Source organism: Triticum aestivum, chromosome 2A (genome assembly GCF_018294505.1).
Source record: "Triticum aestivum cultivar Chinese Spring chromosome 2A, IWGSC CS RefSeq v2.1, whole genome shotgun sequence".
Lineage (NCBI taxonomy): Eukaryota > Viridiplantae > Streptophyta > Magnoliopsida > Poales > Poaceae > Triticum > Triticum aestivum.
Genome location: NC_057797.1, coordinates 419,143,927 through 419,165,387, shown reverse-complemented (window position 1 = coordinate 419,165,387; position 21,461 = coordinate 419,143,927).

Sequence of the window (21,461 nt, the reverse complement as noted above, 5' to 3'; positions counted from 1 at the left end):
CGACATGACTAGTCGTGAACCCAAAGTGGCACTAACTTACGGGGACAGGCATACATGAATCAACATCGAGCATGTCGGTCAGCAGCGTGCGAATTCGGGCTGTAGCACTAGGCTAACAGGACTTCGGTGAACCGGGCTGTAGCAGGCTAGGCAGGACTCCGGATGTCACCGCGTGACATTTCCCCGAAGGGACAGACACAGGAACGAAGTGAATCACATGCCGGCCAGTCAAGTGTTTCGGAGCAGTAGTGCTGGGCTAGCAGGACTCCGGTGAACCGGGCTGTAGCAGACTACTATGGCTCATGGAAACACAAGACTACATTTCCCCATAAGAGAGGCTACCAAGGATAAACAACTAGGTTGTCAGATCCCACACATACCAAGCATTTCAATCATACACACAATATGCTCGATATGTGTAAATACATCATGACATCACAACAAAACTCTACGACTCAAAGTATTTATTCATAAGACTCCGAAGAGTCAGATATTACAAACATGGGTCTCATGACCCAACATACAGAGTATACAAGCAACAAGCACATGCGGAAGCTTAACTTGTCTGAGTACAGACAACTACAAATGAAGAAGGCTGAGGAGCCTGACTATCTACAAGACCCTCCTAAGGGTACAAGATCGTAGCTAAGGTAACAAGCTAAACGTTGAAGTCCATGCGGAACTACTAGTGAGACTCAAGTCTCTCTGCAAAGCATAAAATAAGCAAACGTGAGTACAAATGTGTAACGCCCCGGATGTAACTTTCCCTATTTGTACTCCAACTCTTGCCGTTTCCGGCGTTAAGTTATATTTATTTCTCGGGTTCAGGTCTTTGTCTCCGTGTGTTGTTTTCTTTGTCATGCATCTCATATCATGTCATCATGTGCATTGCTTTTACATACGTGTACATCTCATGCATTCGAGCATTTTCCCCGTTGTCCGTTTTGCATTCCGGCGCTTCGTTCTCCTCCGATGGTCATTTCTAGCTTTCTTTTGTGTGTGGAGATTAAACATTTCCGGATTGGACCGAGACTTGCCAAGCGGCCTTGATTTACTACCGGTAGACCGCCTATCAAGTTTTGTATCTTTTGGACTTCGTTTGATACTCCAACGATTAACCGCGGGACCGCAAAGGCCTCGTGTGTGTTGCAGCCCAACACCCCTCCAATTTGGCCCAAAACCCACCAAACTCTGCTCCATGTCCTAGAGCGTTCGATCACGATCGCCTGGCCGAAAACCGCACCTCATTTGGACTCTCCTAACTCCCTCTATGCATATATATATACCCCCCCATTCCAAATCTCGGATTCTCTCCCCCTAACCCTAAAAAAAATAGATCTCCGCCGCGACCGGACAACGTCCGCGCCGAGCCGGACGTGTCCGGATCCGCCGCCGCCTACCGCCGCTTGCCACGTGGCCTCGCCTGTCCCCGCCGCGGCCGCGGCCCGGGAGCCCGAGGCCGGCCCCCGCGGCCCACATCGCCGCCCGCCGCCGCCTCGCACCAGCTCCGCCGCCCGCCCGGTCGCCCGCCGCCGCCCGCGCCGCTCTGTCGCCTCCTTGCTCCGCCCGCCGACAGCCGCCGCCGCCCGGGGCCGCCTGCCACCTCGCCTCGCCGCGGGCCGCCGTCGCCGCCCGGCGTCGCTCCACCGCCATCACCGGTCGCCATCGCCGGCCCCGCCTCACCTCCTCACGCCGGTCGCCGCCCTGCCTATCGCCGGCGAACGGTGCTCCGGCCGCCTCGGTCGCGCGCGGGGTAAAAAAAGAACCCTAGATCTGATCTGAGAGAGGGGTTTTTTCACTAAGTCCCTAAATTTTTAGTCCAAGTTGATATGTTTGAGGCTCCGTAACTTTGCATCTGTAGCTCCGATTTGGGCATATAGCATATCAAAATGTTCATCTCAGAGAGTACATCATTTCGTTCCATTGCATCATTTTCATTTGAGCTCATCTCGATGCCCGAAATGCTATTAGAAGAGGGCTTCGTGAGTTAATTGTCAGATCTGCTAGTTCATCTTAGACTTTTGTCATTTTTGCCATGATTGTTGTGTGCGTGATATGCCTGTGAGTCCTTCATATGTTTTGATAAGGATTTTGTCTTCTTTCTAGGGGTGCAACCCATGCATTTTTAGGATGTGTGTGGTGACTTGTGCAACCTTGCAAAGTGAGGCACCCGGTAAATCAGTTTTCAGGGACTTAGTAGTTTTCACTAAGTCTGGGATTATTTAGTTCATGGTGCCATATGTTCAGCTTGTTTCCTAGTGATCCGTGCCTCTTTTGAGGATGATCAGTAAAGGAGTTTTGTTAATCATGTTATGCTCTATCCATCCATGTCTTTGTTTGCAATTATGGGGCACCCTAGCTTGAGTCAATCGAGCTCTACTTTTGCTTCGTTGTGAGTCTGGGCAGATCGTCAACTTGTTTGCGATTTTGCCGATGTTATTGTAGTTGATCCGTGCATGCTATGCCATTGTTCTTGCCATGTCCAGCTTGCATTTTGTGCCTTCTTAAGGGATGTATGCTTGCCTTGCCATGACTTGCACCGTGGTGAGTGCATCGAGCTCGTTTACGTGCCTTCGTGAGTTATATTTCAGCATGTCCTAGTTTTCACTATCTGAAAACTGATTGTATTTTAGCTATGTTCGTGTGCCCGTTAGTATATTTTATGAACCCTTTTGGCCCCAGGTTATTTTGGGTCTTTTGTTAAGCTTGTTGAGTAGCTCCATGCCATGTTCTTCTTTGTCTTAATCAGGTCATGTATCATGTTGTTTTGCTGCTCCGAAGAGGGCTTCACGATCTGAAATTTCAGACAAGTGTTAATTTCACTAAGTCTGGAATCTGTTTTGCATTTGCGTTTTTGCCATGCTTGTTTGAACCTCATAATGGATGAATTGGCCGTGGCTCAGTGCTAGTCTTTTGTTAAGCATCTTGTGTGCATCCCTGCCATGTATTTTGTTGTCATGATTGGTGGCTGTAGCATGTTCGTTTGTTGCATTTAGATGCCTACTTGCTGTAAATTGCAGACCGGTGTCATTCTTAAAACGCTTGCCATTTCCAAACCGTAACTCCGTTTCCAATGATCTTTATATCGTTTTCAAGCGATTTCATCCCCTCTTTCCAGTGGCACCCTTGGAATTCCAAGTTGAGGCCAAGTTCATGCATTTCCTGCCATATCTTGCATTTTGCATCCTGCATCGCATCCCGCATAGCATATCACCATTTCATCATATTGCTTGGTCTTGCACGTGGTTGATTGTATCCTTGTTGCTTGTTTGTCTTGTTTGGGTAGAGCCGGGAGACGAGTTCGCAAACGAGGAGCCCGTTGAGTTTGCTCTTGAGGATCCAGTCAACTCTGACAACTGTGCAGGCAAGATGATCATACCCTCGAAATCACTACTATCTTTGCTATGCTAGTTTGCTCGCTCTTTTGCTGTGCCATTGCTGCGATGCCTACCTTTTGCTTGTCAGTCTCCCAAATTGCCATGTCAACCTCTAACCCACCATGTCCTAGCAAACCGTTGATTGGCTATGTTACCGCTTTGCTCAGCCCCCTCTTATAGCGTTGCTAGTTGCAGGTGAAGATTGGAGGCCGTTCCTTGTTGGAACATTTATTTACTTGTTGGGATATCATTATATTGCTATGTTATCTTAATGCATCTATATACTTGGTAAAGGGTGGAAGGCTCGGCCTCTCGCCTAGTGTTTTGTTCCACTCTTGCCGCCCTAGTTTCCGTCAGATCGGTGTTATGTTCCCGGATTTTGCGTTCCTTACGCGGTTGGGTTATTATGGGAACCCCTTGATATTTCGCCTTGATTAAAGCTTTTCCAGCAATGCCCAACATTGGTTTTACCATTCGCCACCTAGCCCTTTTCTTTCCCTTGGGTTCTGCAGACTCAAGGGTCATCTTATTTTACCCCCCCCCGGGCCAGTGCTCCTCTGAGTGTTGGTCCACCTGTCAGCTACCGGTGGCCACCAGGGGCAACTCTGGGCTGGCCTACCCGTACCTAGGACAATCTGAGTGTGCCCTGAGAAAGAGATATGTGCAGCTCCTATCGGGATTTGTCGGCACATTCGGGCGGTGTTGCTGGTCTTGTTTTAACTTGTCGAAGTGTCTTGAGTTACCGAGATACCGAGTCTGATCGGAATGTCTTGGGAGGAGGTCTATTCCTTCGTTGACCGTGAGAGCTTGTCGTGGGCTAAGTTGGGACTCCCCTGCAGGGATTGAACTTTCGAAAGCCGTGCCCGCGGTTATGGGCAGATGGGAATTTGTTAATGTCCGGTTGTAGATAACTTGAACCTTAATTAATTAAAATGAATCAACTGAGTGTGTTACCGTGATGGCCTCTTCTCGGCGGAGTCCGGGAAGTGGACACGGTGTTGGAGTTATGCTTGCGCAGGTTGTTCTTCTAGATTCTCGCTCGTGCTTTGCCTCCTCTTCTCGCTCTCTTTTGCGTATAAGTTAACCACCACATATGCTAGTCGCTTGCTGCAGCTCCACATATATATTTGCCTATCCTTCCTATAAGCTTAAATAGTCTTGATCGCGAGGGTGCGAGATTGCTGAGTCCCTGTGGCTCACAGTACTATAACTCCAGATGCAGGTCCAGGTGATTCCGCTCCAGGTGACGAGTACGAGCTCAAGTGGGAGTTCGACGAGGACTCTCAGCGTTACTACGTGTCTTTTCCTGATGATCAGTAGTGGTGCCCAGTTGGGGGTGATTGGGACCGTGTCGCATGTTGGGTTCTCTTCTATTTTGGCACCGTAGTCGGGCCATGAGTGTGTTGGTTGATGTAATGTTATTTATGTTCTTGATTGACGTGGCGAGTGTAAGCCAACTATGTTATCTCCCCTTATTATTTACATTACATGGGATGTTGTGAAGATTGCCTAACTTGCGACATATGCCTTCAATGCGATTATGTCTCTAAGTCGTGCCTCGACACGTGGGAGCTATAGTCGCATCGAGGGTGTTACAAGTTGGTAATCAGAGCCTTCCCCGACCTTAGGAGCCCCATTGCTTGATCGTTTTTAGCGGCCGAGTTGTGTCTAGAAAAATGTTTTGAGTCATTTAGGAATTATATATCGGAGAGCTTAGGAATTCTTTTTACTTCCCAGTCTCCTCATCGCTCTGGTAAGGCATCCTGACGTAGAGTTTTGACTCTTCTCTTCTCAAATTTCACTAAATTTTTTAGGATCACGCGAGTATCTGGGAATCGTTCCGATGGCTTATGATGAGAATACTGTCTTGGTGCCTCCTGTCAGGGGTTTAGTGGAAGTGTCCCGGGGAGTTGAGCTCTGAGGTGTTGTCATCATAATTTTATCGTTGCAATTCTGGAATACTTGAGTTTAGTACGCCGATATCGAAAATCTCTTTTATGCAGTTCGTTGGTGAGATAACCTCGACGCCACCCAGTACTGGGGTGGGAGTTCGGGAGTATCGCCATAACTTGTATAACAGATGCTTTTCGAAGGTTGAGGTAGATGGTTTCCGAAGTTTTCTTGGTTATGTGTTGAAGGATGGATACAGCTGGATGTAGGATTTGCTAGTTTGGGTGAGATATTATGCTTCCCCTGTATCCCCAACACCTGATTGCATAACCGGAAAGGTTCGGGAGTTTCATAGGTGGGAATTCTAGTAGCTCTAGTTCTTCTTCCACGAATATTGGTTTGAGATTGGGATTTCTTACCGATTATTCGTTCTTGATCCGTACCTTGTTGTTTTACTTCTTCTACCTTAATTCTACGTGGCTTCTCAATTTATGGATATGTGACCATTTCAAGAGGAATGCATTCGTTCATTTTGTTCGGATGTGAAGACTATATGTTGCAATTTTCATTCTGTTGGATTCAGCTTCAATATTTATCTGTCAATGTGCTAATGGTGGTTAACCTCTTCAGGATGGCTCCTCCAACGCGCATGACTCCAAATCCTGATCCGCCACCACCTCCACCTCCTCCAGAGGCATGGCAAGCTGTGATGGCCGCAACCAATGCAAACACATAGCTGATCATGCAAATTCTTCAAGAGCGCAATCAAAGCAGTCAAGGGAATCAAGGCAGCAATCAGAGTCACTTTGCTACACTCAACCAGTTCCTTGCTAACGGGCCAAAGACTTTCAGCATTTGTGTTGAGGCAACCGATGCTGACGATTGGCTTGTGGATCTGTGTAAGCATTTCGAGTGCAGTAACGTCAGACCTGAGGACTTTGTCAAGTTCGCTTCCTTCCAACTCAAAGATCAAGCTGCAGAATGGTTCCAGTAGTACAAGGATTCCAGAGGTGGACGTGTTATCACTTGGGATGATTTCCGTCGAGATTTCCGAGCTCATCATATTCCCCAGAGCGTGGTTGAAAGCAAGCGTGAGGAATTCCGCAATCTGAAGCAAGGCTCTTTGTCTGTCTATGACTACAACAAGTTGTTCCAGAAGCTTGCCCGCTTTGCCAAGCAGGACGTGCCTGATGAGAAGAGCATGATATACCAGTTCAGGGGTGGTCTCAGAGAAGATATTCAACTCGCTCTTGTTCTCTTCGAGCCCTTGAGATACGATGAGTTCTACAACATGGCACTGAATCAAGAGGCTGCTCAGTTGAGGTGTGATGCTTCCAGGAAGCGAGTCAGAGATGTTACTCCTTCTTCCTCTACTCAAGTGGCCAAGCAGCAGAAGTTTTGGCTTCCTCCTCCTCCGTTCCGTCAGCCGTATCAGCAGAAGAGCAAAGGTGGCAGTGGTTCTTCCCACCCACCCAACCCTGGCTTTCAGAACAAGACTTCGTCTCAACCTCCAAGATCGAGTGCTCCGTATCACCGTCCGCTTTCAGAGGTCACGTGCAACAAGTGCCAACAGAAGGGTCACTATGCCAACAAGTGTCTCAACCAGAGGCGTCTTCCTCCTCCTCCTCCTGTCAGATCGGCAAGTACAGCTGTGGTCAAGCATAACCCCAAGCATGCCAAGGTCAATTTGATGAATGCAGCTCAGGCAGAGGACTCGTCAGATGTGATCATGGGTAACCTTCCTGTTAATGATATTCCTGCAAAAGTTCTTTTTGACACTGGTGCATCGCATTGCTTCATCTCGAGACCGTTTACAAATAGGCATGAATTGGTTTCGCAAGTTTTGCCTAGTCCTTTAGCAGTTGTTTCTCCCGGTAAGCGCATGCAGGCTAACTCCATCGTTCCGGATGTTTCTATCACTTTGGGTGACTACAAGTTCTTGGCTTCTCCTACGGTTCTCGGTGACTCGGATATTGATCTTATTCTCGGAATGGATTGGCTTTCTAAGCACAAGGCTCAGCTTGATTGTGCAACCAGGCAGATTCAATTGACTCATTCGTCTGAGGATGTAATTGTCTTTGCCGCTCGTGATGATACCATTCGTCTGTTTTCTCTCAATGAGAGGGGTGAATTGGATGCCATCTCTCAAATTCCAGTCGTTTGCGAATATCAAGACGTCTTTCCAGAAGAGCTTCCAGGAATGCCTCCGCACCGGCCAGTTGAATTCGTTATTGAACTTGAGCCTGGCACGGAACCTGTGTGCAAGCGTCCTTACAAGCTCGGACCTGAAGAGTTGAAGGAGCTGAAGAAGCAACTCGATGAGCAAGAGAGAATGGGTCTCATCCGGCCTAGTTCTTCTCCGTGGGGTTGTGGTGTTCTTTTTGTGAAGAAGAAGGATGGAACGGACCGACTTTGTGTTGATTACCGTCCAGTGAACAAGAAGACCATCAAGAACAAATACCCACTTCCCAACATCAATGAGCTGTTCGAACAACTCAAAGGTGCTCAAGTATTCTCCAAGCTTGATCTCCGTATGGGTTATCACCAGATTCGCATTCGTGAAGAAGATATTCCCAAGACAGCATTCAGAACAAGCTTTGGTTCATATGAATACACTGTCATGTCTTTTGGCCTCGCCAACGCTCCTCCGACGTTCTCTCGCATGATGAACTTCATCTTCAACGCCTACACCAATGACTTCGTTTTGGTCTATCTCGACGACATTCTGGTTTTCTCCAAGAACAAGGAAGATCATGCCAAGCATTTGCGTTTGGTTCTTGATAAGCTCAGAGAACATCAGTTCTACGCCAAGTTCTCCAAGTGTGAATTTTGGCTCGATGAGGTTCTTTATCTTGGCCATATCATCTCTGCCAAGGGCATTGCCGTGAATCCTGAGAAGGTGTCTGCAATTGTGAATTGGGAACCTCCTCAGAACGTGAAGCAACTCCGCAGTTTTCTCGGTCTCGCAAGCTATTGCCGAAGATTCGTTGAAAACTTTTCTAAGATCGCGAAGCCTCTCTCAAATCTTCTTCAGAAGCACGTCAAGTACGTTTGGTCTCCGGAGTGTGATATTGCTTTCAACACTTTGAAAGAGAAATTGATCACTGCTCCAGTTCTGACTCCGCCTGATGAATCCAAGCCGTACGAGGTCTTTTGTGATGCCTCTCTCCAAGGTCTTGGCGCGGTTTTGATGCAAGAGAAGAAAGTTGTTGCTTATACATCTCGCCAGTTGAAGCCTAATGAGAAGAACTACCCCACTCATGATCTCGAGTTGGCGGCAGTTGTGCATGCTCTGTTGACTTGGAGACATCTTCTATTGGGAAGAAAAGTGGACATTTTCACTGATCACAAGAGTCTCAAGTACATCTTCACTCAGCCTAATCTCAACCTCAGGCAAACTCGATGGGTCGAAATGATTCAAGAGTATAATCCGAGTATTGAGTATACTCCAGGCAAGGCCAATGTGATTGCTGACGCTTTGAGCAGAAAGGCTTACTGCAACAGTCTGATTCTTAAGCCTTTTCAACCCGAGCTTTGTGAAGCTTTCCGCAAACTTAATCTGCAAGTTGTTCCTCAAGGTTTCCTCGCCAACCTTCAAGTCTCTCCTACCTTAGAAGACCAGATTCGCCAAGCCCAGCTTCTTGATGCTATGGTGAAAAAGGTGAAGATTGGGATTGCCAAGAGTCAGTCCAAGTACAAGTGCTACCGCCTTGATGACAAGGACACTCTCTTCTTCGAGGATCGTATTGTTGTGCCCAAAGGTGACCTCCGTAAAGTGATCATGAACGAGGCTCACAATTCTCTCCTCTCCATCCACCCTGGGAGCACGAAGATGTATCAGGACCTCAAGCAAGCTTATTGGTGGACTCGAATGAAGCGCGAGATCGCTCAATTCATGAATGAATGTGATGTCTGCAGAAGAGTGAAGGCAGAACACCAAAGGCCAGCTAGTCTCCTCCAACCTCTTGCCATTCCGGAATGGAAGTTTGACCACATTGAAATGGACTTCGTAACTGGGTTTCCAAAGTCCAAGCGTGGCAATGATGCTATATTCGTTGTCATCGACAAACTCACCAAAGTGGCTCACTTTCTGCCTATCAAAGAGTCGATCACTACAGCTCAATTGGCGGAACTCTATACCTCTCGCATTGTCTCTCTACACGGTATTCCTCAAGTGATCTCTTCAGACCGTGGCAGCATCTTTACCTCGAAGTTTTGGGATTCTTTTCAGAAGGCCATGGGCACTAACATCCGCTTCAGCACAGCTTTCCATCCTCAAACAAGCGGTCAAGTCAAGCGTGTCAACCAGATTCTTGAAGATATGCTCAGGGCTTGTGTGATCTCCTTCGGCATGAAATGGGAGGATTGTCTTCCTTATGCTGAATTCTCATATAACAACAGTTTTCAAGCAAGTTCGGGCAAGGCCCCTTTTGAAATTCTGTATGGCAGGAAGTGCCGTACCCCTCTCAACTGGTCTGAAACCGGTGAACGTCAGCTTTTGGGTAATGACTTAATCACAGAAGCAGAAGAAATGTGCAAAGTCATTCGTGATAACCTCAAAGCAGCCCAATCCCGCCAGAAGAGCTACTATGATAGTAAGCACCGTGATTTGGCTTTCGAGATCGGAGATCATGTTTACCTCCGTGTCTCTCCTATGAAAGGTACTCGCCGCTTCGGTATCAAAGGGAAGCTTGCCCCTAGATACGTGGGACCTTTCAAGATTGTCAGCAAGAGAGGCGATCTCGCCTATCAACTCGAGCTTCCTTCAAACTTTGCAAATGTTCATGACGTGTTCCATGTCTCTCAGCTTCGAAAGTGCTTCAAGACTCCTGACTGCATAGTCAACTTCGAGGACATTGAGCTCCAAGAAGATCTCTCCTATCGTGAGCACCCAGTTGCTATTCTTGAAGAGACTGAACGCAAGACTCGCAACAAGTCAATCAAATTTCTCAAAGTCAAATGGTCACACCATTCCGACCGTGAAGCTACCTGGGAACGCGAGGATCACCTCCGTTCTGAGTACCCGGAGTTCTTTCAGTCCTAGATCTCGGGACAAGATCTTTTCGTAGTGGTGGAGTGTTGTAACGCCCCGGATGTAACTTTCCCTATTTGTACTCCAACTCTTGCCGTTTCCAGCGTTAAGTTATATTTATTTCTTGGGTTCGGGTCTTTGTCTCCGTGTGTTGTTTTCTTTGTCATGCATCTCATATCATGTCATCATGTGCATTGCTTTTGCAAACGTGTTCATCTCATGCATTCGAGCATTTTCCCCGTTGTCCGTTTTGCATTCCGGCGCTTCGTTCTCCTCCGGTGGTCATTTCTAGCTTTCTTTCGTGTGTGGGGATTAAACATTTCCGGATTGGACCGAGACTTGCCAAGCGGCCTTGGTTTACTACCGGTAGACCGCCTGTCAAGTTTCGTATCTTTTGGACTTCGTTTGATACTCCAACGGTTAACCGCGGGACCGCAAAGGCCTCGTGTGTGTTGCAGCCCAACACCCCTCCAATTTGGCCCAAAACCCACCAAACTCTGCTCCATGTCCTAGAGCGTTCGATCACGATCGCGTGGCCAAAAACCGCACCTCATTTGGACTCTCCTAGCTCCCTCTATGCCTATATATATACCCCCCCATTCCAAATCTCGGATTCTCTCCCCCCTAACCCTAAAAAAAATAGATCTCCGCCGCCGCCGGACAACGTCCGCGCCGAGCCGGACGTGTCCGGATCCGCCGCCGCCTACCGCCGCTTGCCACGTGGCCTCGCCTGTCCCCGCCGCCGCCGCGGCCCGGGAGCCCGAGGCCGGCCCCCGCGGCCCACATCGCCGCCCGCCGCCGCCTCGCACCAGCTCCGCCGCCCGCCCGGTCGCCCGCCCGCCGCTCCGCCGCCATCCTCGCTCCGCCCGCCGGCAGCCGCCGCCGCCCGGGGCCGCCTGCCACCTCGCCTCGCCGCGGGCCGCCGCCTCCGCCGCGAGCCGTCGCCGCCGGCGCTCCGCCGCCACCATCGGTCGCCATCGCCGGCCCCGCCTCACCTCCTCACGCCGGCCGCCGCCCTGCCTGTCGCCGGCGAACGGCGCTCCGGCCGCCTCGGTTCGCGCGCGGGGTAAAAAAAGAACCCTAGATCTGATCTGAGAGAGGGTTTTTTTCACTAAGTCCCTAAATTTTTAGTCCAAGTTGCTATGTTCGAGGCTCCGTAACTTTGCATCCGTAACTCCGATTTGGCATATAGCATATCAAAATGTTCATCTCAGAGAGTACATCATTTCATTCCATTGCATCATTTTCATTTGAGCTCATCTCGATGCCCGAAATGCTGTTAGAAGACGGCTTCGTGAGTTAATTGTCAGATCTGCTAGTTCATCTTAGACTTTTGTCATTTTTGCCATGATTGTTGTGTGCGTGATATGCATGTGAGTCCTTCATATGTTTTGATAAGATTTTGTCTTCTTTCCAGGGGTGCAACCCATGCATTTTTAGGATGTGTGTGGTGACTTGTGCAAGCTTGCAAAGTGAGGCACCCGGTAAATCAGTTTTCAGGGACTTAGTAGTTTTCACTAAGTCTGGGATTATTTAGTTCATGGTGCCATATGTTCAGCTTGTTTCCTAGTGATCCGTGCCTCTTTTGAGGATGATCAGTAAAGGAGTTTTGTTAATCATGTTATTCTCTATCCATCCATGTCTTTGTTTGCAATTATGGGGCACCCTAGCTTGAGTCAATCGAGCTCTACTTTTGCTTCGTTGTGAGTCTGGGCAGATCATCAACTTGTTTGCGATTTTGCCAATGTTATTGTAGTTGATCCGTGCATGCTATGCCATTGTTATTTCCATGTCTAGCTTGCATTTTGTGCCTTCTTAATGGATGTATGCTTGCCTTGCCATGACTTGCACCGTGGTGAGTGCATCGAGCTCGTTTATGTGCCTTCGTGAGTTATATTTCAGCATGTCCCAGTTTTCACTAAGTCTGAAAACTGATTGTATTTTAGCTATGTTCGTGTGCCCGTTAGTATATTTTATGAACCCTTTTGGCCCCAGGTCATTTTGGGTCTTTTGTTAAGCTTGTTGAGTAGCTCCATGCCATATTCTTCTTTGTCTCAATCAGGTCATGTATCATGTTGTTTTGCTGCTCCGAAGAGGGCTTCACGATCTGAAATTTCAGACAAGTGTTAATTTCAGTAAGTCTGGAATCTGTTTTGCATTTGCGTTTTTGCCATGCTTGTTTGAACCTCATAATGGATGAATTGGCCGTGGCTCAGTGCTAGTCTTTTGTTAAGCATCTTGTGTGCATCCCTGCCATGTATTTTGTTGTCATGATTGGTGGCTGTAGCATGTTCGTTTCGTTACATATAGATGCCTACTTGCTGTAAATTGCAGACCGGTGTCATTCTTGAAACGCTTGCCATTTCCAAACCGTAACTCCGTTTCCAATGATCTTTATATCGTTTTGAAGCGATTTCATCCCCTCTTTCCAGTGGAACCCTTGGAATTCCAAGTTGAGGCCAGGTTCATGCATTTCCTGCCATATCTTGCATTTTGCATCCCACATCGCATCCCGCATAGCATATCATCATTTCATCATATTGCTTGGTCTTGCACGTGGTTAATTGTATCCTTGTTGCTTGTTTGTCTTGTTTGGGTAGAGCCGGGAGACGAGTTTGCTAACGAGGAGCCCGTTGAGTTTGCTCTTGAGGATCCAGTCAACTCTGACAACTGTGCAGGCAAGATGATCATACCCTCGAAATCACTACTATCTTTGCTATGCTAGTTTGCTCGCTCTTTTGCTGTGCCATTTCTGCGATGCCTACCTTTTGCTTGTCAGCCTCCCAAATTGCCATGTCAACCTCTAGCCCACCATGTCCTAGCAAACCGTTGATTGGCTATGTTACCGCTTTGCTCAGCCCCCTCTTATAGCGTTGCTAGTTGCAGGTGAAGATTGGAGGCCGTTCCTTGTTGGAACATTTATTTACTTGTTGGGATATCATTATATTGCTATGTTATCTTAATGCATCTATATACTTGGTAAAGGGTGGAAGGCTCGGCCTCTCGCCTAGTGTTTTGTTCCACTCTTGCCGCCCTAGTTTCCGTCAGATCGGTGTTATGTTCCCGGATTTTGCGTTCCTTACGCAGTTGGGTTATTATGGGAACCCCTTGATATTTCGCCTTGACTAAAGCTTTTCCAGCAATGCCCAACATTGGTTTTACCATTCGCCACCTAGCCCTTTTCTTTCCCTTGGGTTCTGCAGACTCAAGGGTCATCTTATTTTACCCCCCCCCCCTGGGCCAGTGCTCCTCTGAGTGTTGGTCCACCTGTCAGCTATCGGTGGCCACCAGGGGCAACTCTGGGCTGGCCTACCCGTACCTAGGACAATCTGAGTGTGACCTGAGAAAGAGATATGTGCAGATCCTATCGGGATTTGTCGGCACATTCGGGCGGTGTTGCTGGTCTTGTTTTAACTTGTTGAAGTGTCTTGAGTTACCGAGATACCGAGTCTGATCGGAATGTCTTAGGAGGATGTCTATTCCTTCGTTGACCGTGAGAGCTTGTCGCGGGCTAAGTTGGGACTCCCCTGCAGGGATTGAACTTTCGAAAGCCGTGCCCGCGGTTACGGGCAGATGGGAATTTGTTAATGTCCGGTTGTAGATAACTTGAACCTTAATTAATTAAAATGAATCAACTGAGTGTGTTACCGTGATGGCCTCTTCTCGGCGGAGTCCGGGAAGTGGACACGGTGTTGGAGTTATGCTTGCGCAGGTTGTTCTTCTAGATTCTCGCTCGCACTTTGCCTCCTCTTCTCGCTCTCTTTTGCGTATAGGTTAACCACCACATATGCTAGTCGCTTGCTGCAGCTCCACATATATATTTGTCTATCCTTCCTATAAGCTTAAATAGTCTTGATCGTGAGGGTGCGAGATTGCTGAGTCCCTGTGGCTCACAGTACTATAACTCCAGATGCAGGTCCAGGTGATTCCGCTCCAGGTGACGAGTACGAGCTCAAGTGGGAGTTCGACGAGGACTCTCAGCGTTACTACGTGTCTTTTCCTGATGATCAGTAGTGGTGCCCAGTTGGGGGTGATTGGGACCGTGTCGCATGTTGGGTTCTCTTCTATTTTGGCACCGTAGTCGGGCCATGAGTGTGTTGGTTGATGTAATGTTATTTATGTTCTTGATTGACGTGGCGAGTGTAAGACAACTATGTTATCTCCCCTTATTATTTACATTACATGGGATGTTGTGAAGATTGCCTAACTTGCGACATATGCCTTCAATGCGATTATGTCTCTAAGTCGTGCCTCGACACGTGGGAGCTATAGTCGTATCGAGGGTGTTACAAAATGTACCCAACAAGACTTACATCAGAACTATCTACATATGCATCGGTATCAACAAAGGGGTGGTGGGGTTTAACTGCAGCAAGCCAGCTTTGACTCAGTGGCTATCCTGTACTATGACTGCAAGTAACTCTTTTGAGGTGGCGCACACGAGTCCACATATTCACCATATCAATATACCACTATGGATCCGCTCCCATCTCCCTACGAGAACGCCATCCATAGCACTCACGCTTATCTTGCGCATTTTAGAGTATCCACTTTCACTTGTCTATGAACTATGCAAGGGGTGCAAGTTTCCATATACGAGGAATCCGGCTATTCGAATAGATAATGATAACCATGCAGGGGTGTACTTCTTCACACACGCTCTCGCCACTTACCACCATGTACACGTCGTGTATCTCGGCAACCTTCTAGTGGAAGCCTGGCGAGGGAGTCAGCCACGACCTGACTAACCAACAAGTCTCTAGTCCAGGTTTATCGCCTATTCGGGTTCCATCCGCAAGGAGATCCCGCCGGGGTGTCGCTCACGGACCCAAACGATGTGTATAGGGTTCCCAAGCCCACCATCCGGGTGCCGCTTGGTACACCGGGCCACTGTGCCTAGTCTGTCCCAAGCCCACCTGTACCGGGTGCCACTTGGTAGACTACTAACACTACCTACAAACACCAGAAACTAGTTGCAACTCCTGGACAGAGATCAGGTTGATTAAATAAGTCGAGAGGGGCACTTAAGCATTCCAATGCGTGGTAGTAGTTGTTCATGGATCACAAACACGGAACTCCGTTCCTAAGGACGGCTGCAATGAGACAACCCACCATGTACTCCTACATGGCCTCTCACCGCTACCTTTACCAAATCGTGTTCACACACCTAGCTCTCAATAGTAGGACATGTTCACCACATTCCAGTTCATCCCCAATGAATCAAACCTGACTCAACTCTAAGCAGTAGCAGGCATGACAAACAAACATGAATGAGTAGGCACATCAGGGCTCAAACAACTCCTACTCATGCTAGTGGGTTTCATCTATTTACTATGACAATGACAGGTCATGCAGAGGAAAGGGGTTCAGCTACCGCAACATGTAATAGTTGAAACGTTGTTGTCCTAATGCAGTAAAAGAGAGCAGGAGCGAGAGAGTGGGATTGTATCGTAATGAACAAGGGGGTTTTGCATGCCTGGCACTTCTGAAGAGGAACACACTTCATCGGTGTCATCATTCTCATCGTCGGAACCACGTCTACTCAGGGGGAACAACCACCGACAAACACAAAAGGAACCACAATCAATGCAATGCACATACATATGAATGATATGTCATATTAAGGTACTGAATTGACCTAGTGCAACAGTTAGTCATATTCATTGAAGTGGAATTCAAACCTATAGCAAATTCCAACTCCAAAACCAATTACCATTTATTCCATAATCATTAATTGTCCTATTCAGTGAGGTTAACTTGTTCAAACATGCATGAAAATACCATATTCAGATTCTTTGGATTTTTCTGATAATTATTCATATATAAATTATTTCATTTGGAGTTACGGTTTAAATCCTATGATTTTTAGAAGTTTTGCTATTTCCTGAATTATTTAAACCCATGAAAAGATTAATTGCGTCAGCATGATGGCAGCACTGTGTCAGCGAGTCAACGGGCCAGCCAGGGTCAAAACTGACCAGCGGGACCCACCGGTCAGTGAGACTAGGGTTAATCCCACGTTGACTTGAAGTTTGACCCATTTGGGGCCCGTTGTCAGTATCTAGGGCTGGTCCAGCTGGCGGGGATTAGTGCTAATGAGCCCGCCATGTCACCTAACCGGCGATTAGTCGCCGGCGCTAAGCAGGACGCGGTGGGGCTCCTTGTCCGGGCGATTCCGGTGACGAGAGCATGCGCGGCTGGGCTCTACGGGTGCAGCGCGACGAGGGGCGTCGGGTGGTGGCATCGAGGCGGCTGGAGGTGGAGCCAAGCAATGGCAGCGAAGACAAGCGCGGCGGCTGGCGTTCGGGAGTCGAGCAAATCGACGTTGCAGGGAACGGCAGGAGCCGCGAGCAGTCGCAGTCGACTCCTGGGAACGTGCTGAGCACGGTGGCGCGCTCGGTTGCGGCTCTAGGTGACGATGGCCACGGCGGCAACATGGCTGGGCGGCGGTGAGCTTCGACTTCGGTCGAAACGGTGGCTACGGTGATCGAGAAGCATGGGGAGGAGGGGCAAAAGACAGCGGAGCTCACAAAGGTTGCAACACGCGTCTCAGAGGGGTCGTAGGAGGCCGGAGGACGCCGGAACGGTGAGGCAGATCTTCGGCGGCCGAAGAAGGGGATGACGGCGATGGCTGCGTTATGGGGCGCTCCGGCTGGCTTCCTTCTGTGGAGAGGCGTAGCGCGAAGTGGAGGAGCTTCTGGGCATACTAGCTAGGCGAGGGGGCTCGGTGGCCACGGCAACGGCGAGCGGCGTCGACGAGCTCCATCGGGAAGAGAGTAGAGGAGGGGAAAGGGGTCCTGGGAGAGAGGGGAGAGATGCAGGGGGTCGAGGGGAAGTGCGTGGCATCGCGGGAGGCGTCCAGGGCGAAGAGGGGGCAGGCGAGCAGGGTGGAGGTGGCGCGCGCGTGTGCGCGCACGGCGGCCACATGCCCTGCCTACTGGCCTGGGGAGGAAGACGACAGGGGAGGTGGAGGTGGGCTGGGCCGGTACAGTAGCAGGCCGCGTAGGTGGGCTGGCCTCTCTGGTGGGCTTCATATGTGAGGCCAGGTAAAAACTGCTCTTTTTTATTATCTGTGTTGTTTTCTTTTTATTTAATCATTTTGCCACTGATTCAAATTCACAAGTAAATCAAAGCAGGGCAAAACCTTCTGAATATTTGTATGTTGCCATTATGGACTATTCCAAAGGCACATAAATAATTTCACGGCCTTTTGAAATATATTCTATATAAATTGAATATAATCCAAAAGTCAAATACTTATTGATTTAAATTCAGAGCCCTAAAAATAATTCCTTAAAAATGTTCCTAAATTTTGGTTTGATATATAGTTCTTGCCAAAATTCTCAAACGTTGCAAAAAGGACATCTTGGAAACAAAGAATGAGATTTCCAGGGTTCTTTGCCCTTCTTTTTATTAAAGTTTTGAGGCTTCAACAATCCTCAATTCAAGTTTCAGGAATTTAAATAAGATGCATGGATGTGATGCCACTAATTACAAGCATTAAACTGGGGTTGTGACAACTCACCCCCACTAAACAAGAATCTCGTCCCGAGATTCAAGACATGAGGTAAGAAGACAGAGGGGACACAAAGCTAGCACCATCTTCATGATCCAATTGCTTCAGATCGATCTTGGTGTCCTTCCTTTCGAGATCTTCATCCAACACGTTGACGACGGACAGGAACTCTATAGGAATTGATCTTCTCGAAGATCAGGCAACTCAAGATCAACTCTTGGGTGAGATATAAAACATCTCTTGAGCCGAGACACGAAACTTACATTCAGGGGGGAAGGGGTGTAACAGATGGCGAAGGTCCACTAGGTAGGCAACAAATCCACGCTTGATCACGACGTAGCGAGGAGTTAACTGCCATGATTCCACAATAGGGCACCTTGGGGGAGGTGACTCGTAGAGTTATTCCCCTAAATGGCAAAAAGAACTACTTTTGATATAGAGATCATTGGAACTCTCTATACCAGCCTAAGGAAAAATCACAAATGACTGTTTGAAGGAGTTCGGAAGAACAACACACTCGGGCTAGAATGGATGATGTGGACTACCTTGTTGAAGACAACGGAATGGTTGATTTCTGCTTATCATCGGAAATGGATGGGACCCATGGTAAGTCCACCTTTGAAGATGAACTTGGACAGCCACTGCTGAGAAGGGGAAGCCCATGGAAAATTGGCACGATGGGGTGCAAGCTGGGAACAAAATGCAAATGTTGGGAATGTTCCAACCATCATATCTGCCTGAGATTCAGATCTGGTTGGTGTCAGGATATTCCAGACTCATCAAGTCTAGAAAGAAAAATGAAAGTTTGCAACACAAATCGATGAGATGACGTTGCGAGATTCTCGGGGAGTGAACTACGATAGCAAGCTCCACAGCATGAGCGGGTTCTGCTACACACATGTGAACACGTTGTCCCAGACAAGCATGACCACATAGTAGTCTTACAATGAAACACTACCGAGTTCAGGTGGGAACCATCAACAAGGATATCGAAGTCCTTTTATAAGCCCGGGTTAGCTCTTAAGAAGGAGCTTCTTATCCTTGAACAAATCAATCAGTGGCTTGGTGTGCTAGGAAACACATATAGAATGGAGGCGGCCAACCTGTCAAACTATAGAGCACTTCGCACATGTGTGACTAATTTGGGATGATTCCAAGGAAGCAAAAACAAACTTTCTCGAATTCACGGCGGCAACTTGCATCAAATGCACATGAATTAGAGGAAGTCACTTCTTTCATCCAACATATCCTTCATGAACAGAACATGAAGAAAATTCTTACACAAGTTTCCAACACTAGCTTATTGTTCAACATGAATCATGGAGAAGATAAAATGCTGCTGATGGGCTCAACAACAAGTCATCAAGGCTTCCATATAGATGGAATTCCAGAATTTAGCGAACACGGTGTTAGTATTGGTCGGACCAAAAGATGTAATGGTGTATGCTCGAGGGATCCACCACGAGTAAGACAACATTATGAACATCGTTGGTTCTGATTTAATTTGATGATAGCCCATACTCAAATCAAGGTTTTGATACGACAATAGGTCCAACAACTGATCACAGGGACCAATCGATGAAGATATCATCTATCTTCAACACACGCAAATATATCCCTTGAGATGAACTAAGTTGGCAAGCTTTTACCTTCCAACTCTCCAAGTTATTGTTTAGCTTAACCAACTAGCTCAGGGGGTGACCGACACAGATTCTTGGAGAATGGCTGGTTTGCAAGAAACCAACTTGACCACGAGCTCAACATAACGGTCAGGGGACAACCTGGTGATACTTCTGAGAGGATATTCAGAAAATCACGAACCACCGATATGTTATTAAGCTCGAGAACAATCTTGCTTTTTAGAGCAAGACGATATGATCAAATAAGCAAGGGATTGAATAATCCTAACTCATTGATCGAAGAGTGCACCAGAAATAAGGACTAGGTAGCATGATCAATCTTAGGATGATGATTCAATAACTAGCACGCTAAGATTGAGAGTATTGTCCATTAACTACCAAGCAACGGAGTTGCTAGGAGTTTTGATTTCACACATCACGATTCACTTGTCGGCATTCCGGTTGCAACAACACGGAATCGAGGAATGAACAATGACGGCAAGAAGTATCACTAAATCAAGAATTCATAAGAGGTGGTGCAATTCTCATGACATTCTTGATAAGAAAGAAGGTGACACTCCATGGTAGAACAGAGCAAAAGCTGGATTGGCATTTTGATCCGCGGAGCACAACTACTTTGACCCAATCCTGGACATGGATGAGGTACTGGAGTTTGTTTCTCCTAGTCATTCTGAAATAGAATGACGGACCACAAGAATAATAGACTTTGATGAACGAATGCAATGATATACCCTCGACTATCAATTGATAGACGAAGGTCAGAAACAACTAAGGAGGGACAACTCAAGGAACATATATCTTTCTGAGTTGTGGATGCATAGATTAGTATGTCGAGCAAAGCTCAACATTTCTTTCGGATAACCCATGTAGAAAGGTAGAACTGGCAGATTCACAATGTAGAACGAAGAACTCATCAAGAGCACTCTTATTGTGATCTTTTGGTTCAAAAGAACTTTTGCCATAAGCAGTCCATGGTACTTGGAAGGAGAAAATACCACGGACCTCGAGGACTATCGCAAAGGTTACTAATATTCTAAAGGAACTAGCAAACACTATCAACAGAAGGTAAGTGGAGTGAATCTTGGGTCAGGAACCCAAGAGTAGAATACCTACTACTAAATGGCATCACGGGATGCTTTCGAGAACAATGGCCAGAATCATGACACCGGGAATACAAAGCATTGCTAGATTACTAGGTGACTCTCTAAAACACCTAGGGTCATAATAATATCTCCAACATATATGTCGAGGCAACACAGTACCTCAACTCACTGGCTAGTGTGCTTATTCTGGCCAAAAGGACATCGGGAACGGAAAGAAAGGATTTGCAAATGCATCAGATTGTTTAGAAACCTGGGATGACTCAGACAGCATAACGACTATAAATGCTCAAAGATATTTGAGTCATCCTGCAAAAGGATGGCATAGCCACTCAACATCACAGTAACAAGGTTCTGAGGCCAGCTATGAACATATGAAAGTAGTAGGAACTGAACTGAGGCTTGAACTCAACAATCCTAGGCAACTACGGTTTAGTAACACGTCATCTTGAGAGATAGAAGAGAAGCCTAGTTCCTAATCCCCGTAGAAAAGAAGAGGTTGACTCAGATCAGAATGGCATAAGGTAAAGGAGTAAAAAGAGCCTTACGTTCCCTTCCACAATCAATTCCCTTATATAACTAAAGCATTTCTAGACTCGACTTCGACCAGTTTGGCTTGGTAATCCTACAGGCAGTCAGGCTCTGATACCAAAGCTGTCAGGACCTCGATTCCAAGTCACATCGATCTAGCTGGTAACACCTCATATCACTTTGTGGCCTCACGCACGGTATTCCCATGGGTGTCGCCTTACCATGGTCCGGGACCGTTTGCGCCTTTTGGCTCACGTATATGATAGTGTCGCTAGCATCCATATGATAGAGAACCCAGGCCGACATGACTAGTCGTGAACCCAAAGTGGCACTAACTTACGGGGACAGGAATACATGAATCAACATCGAGCATGT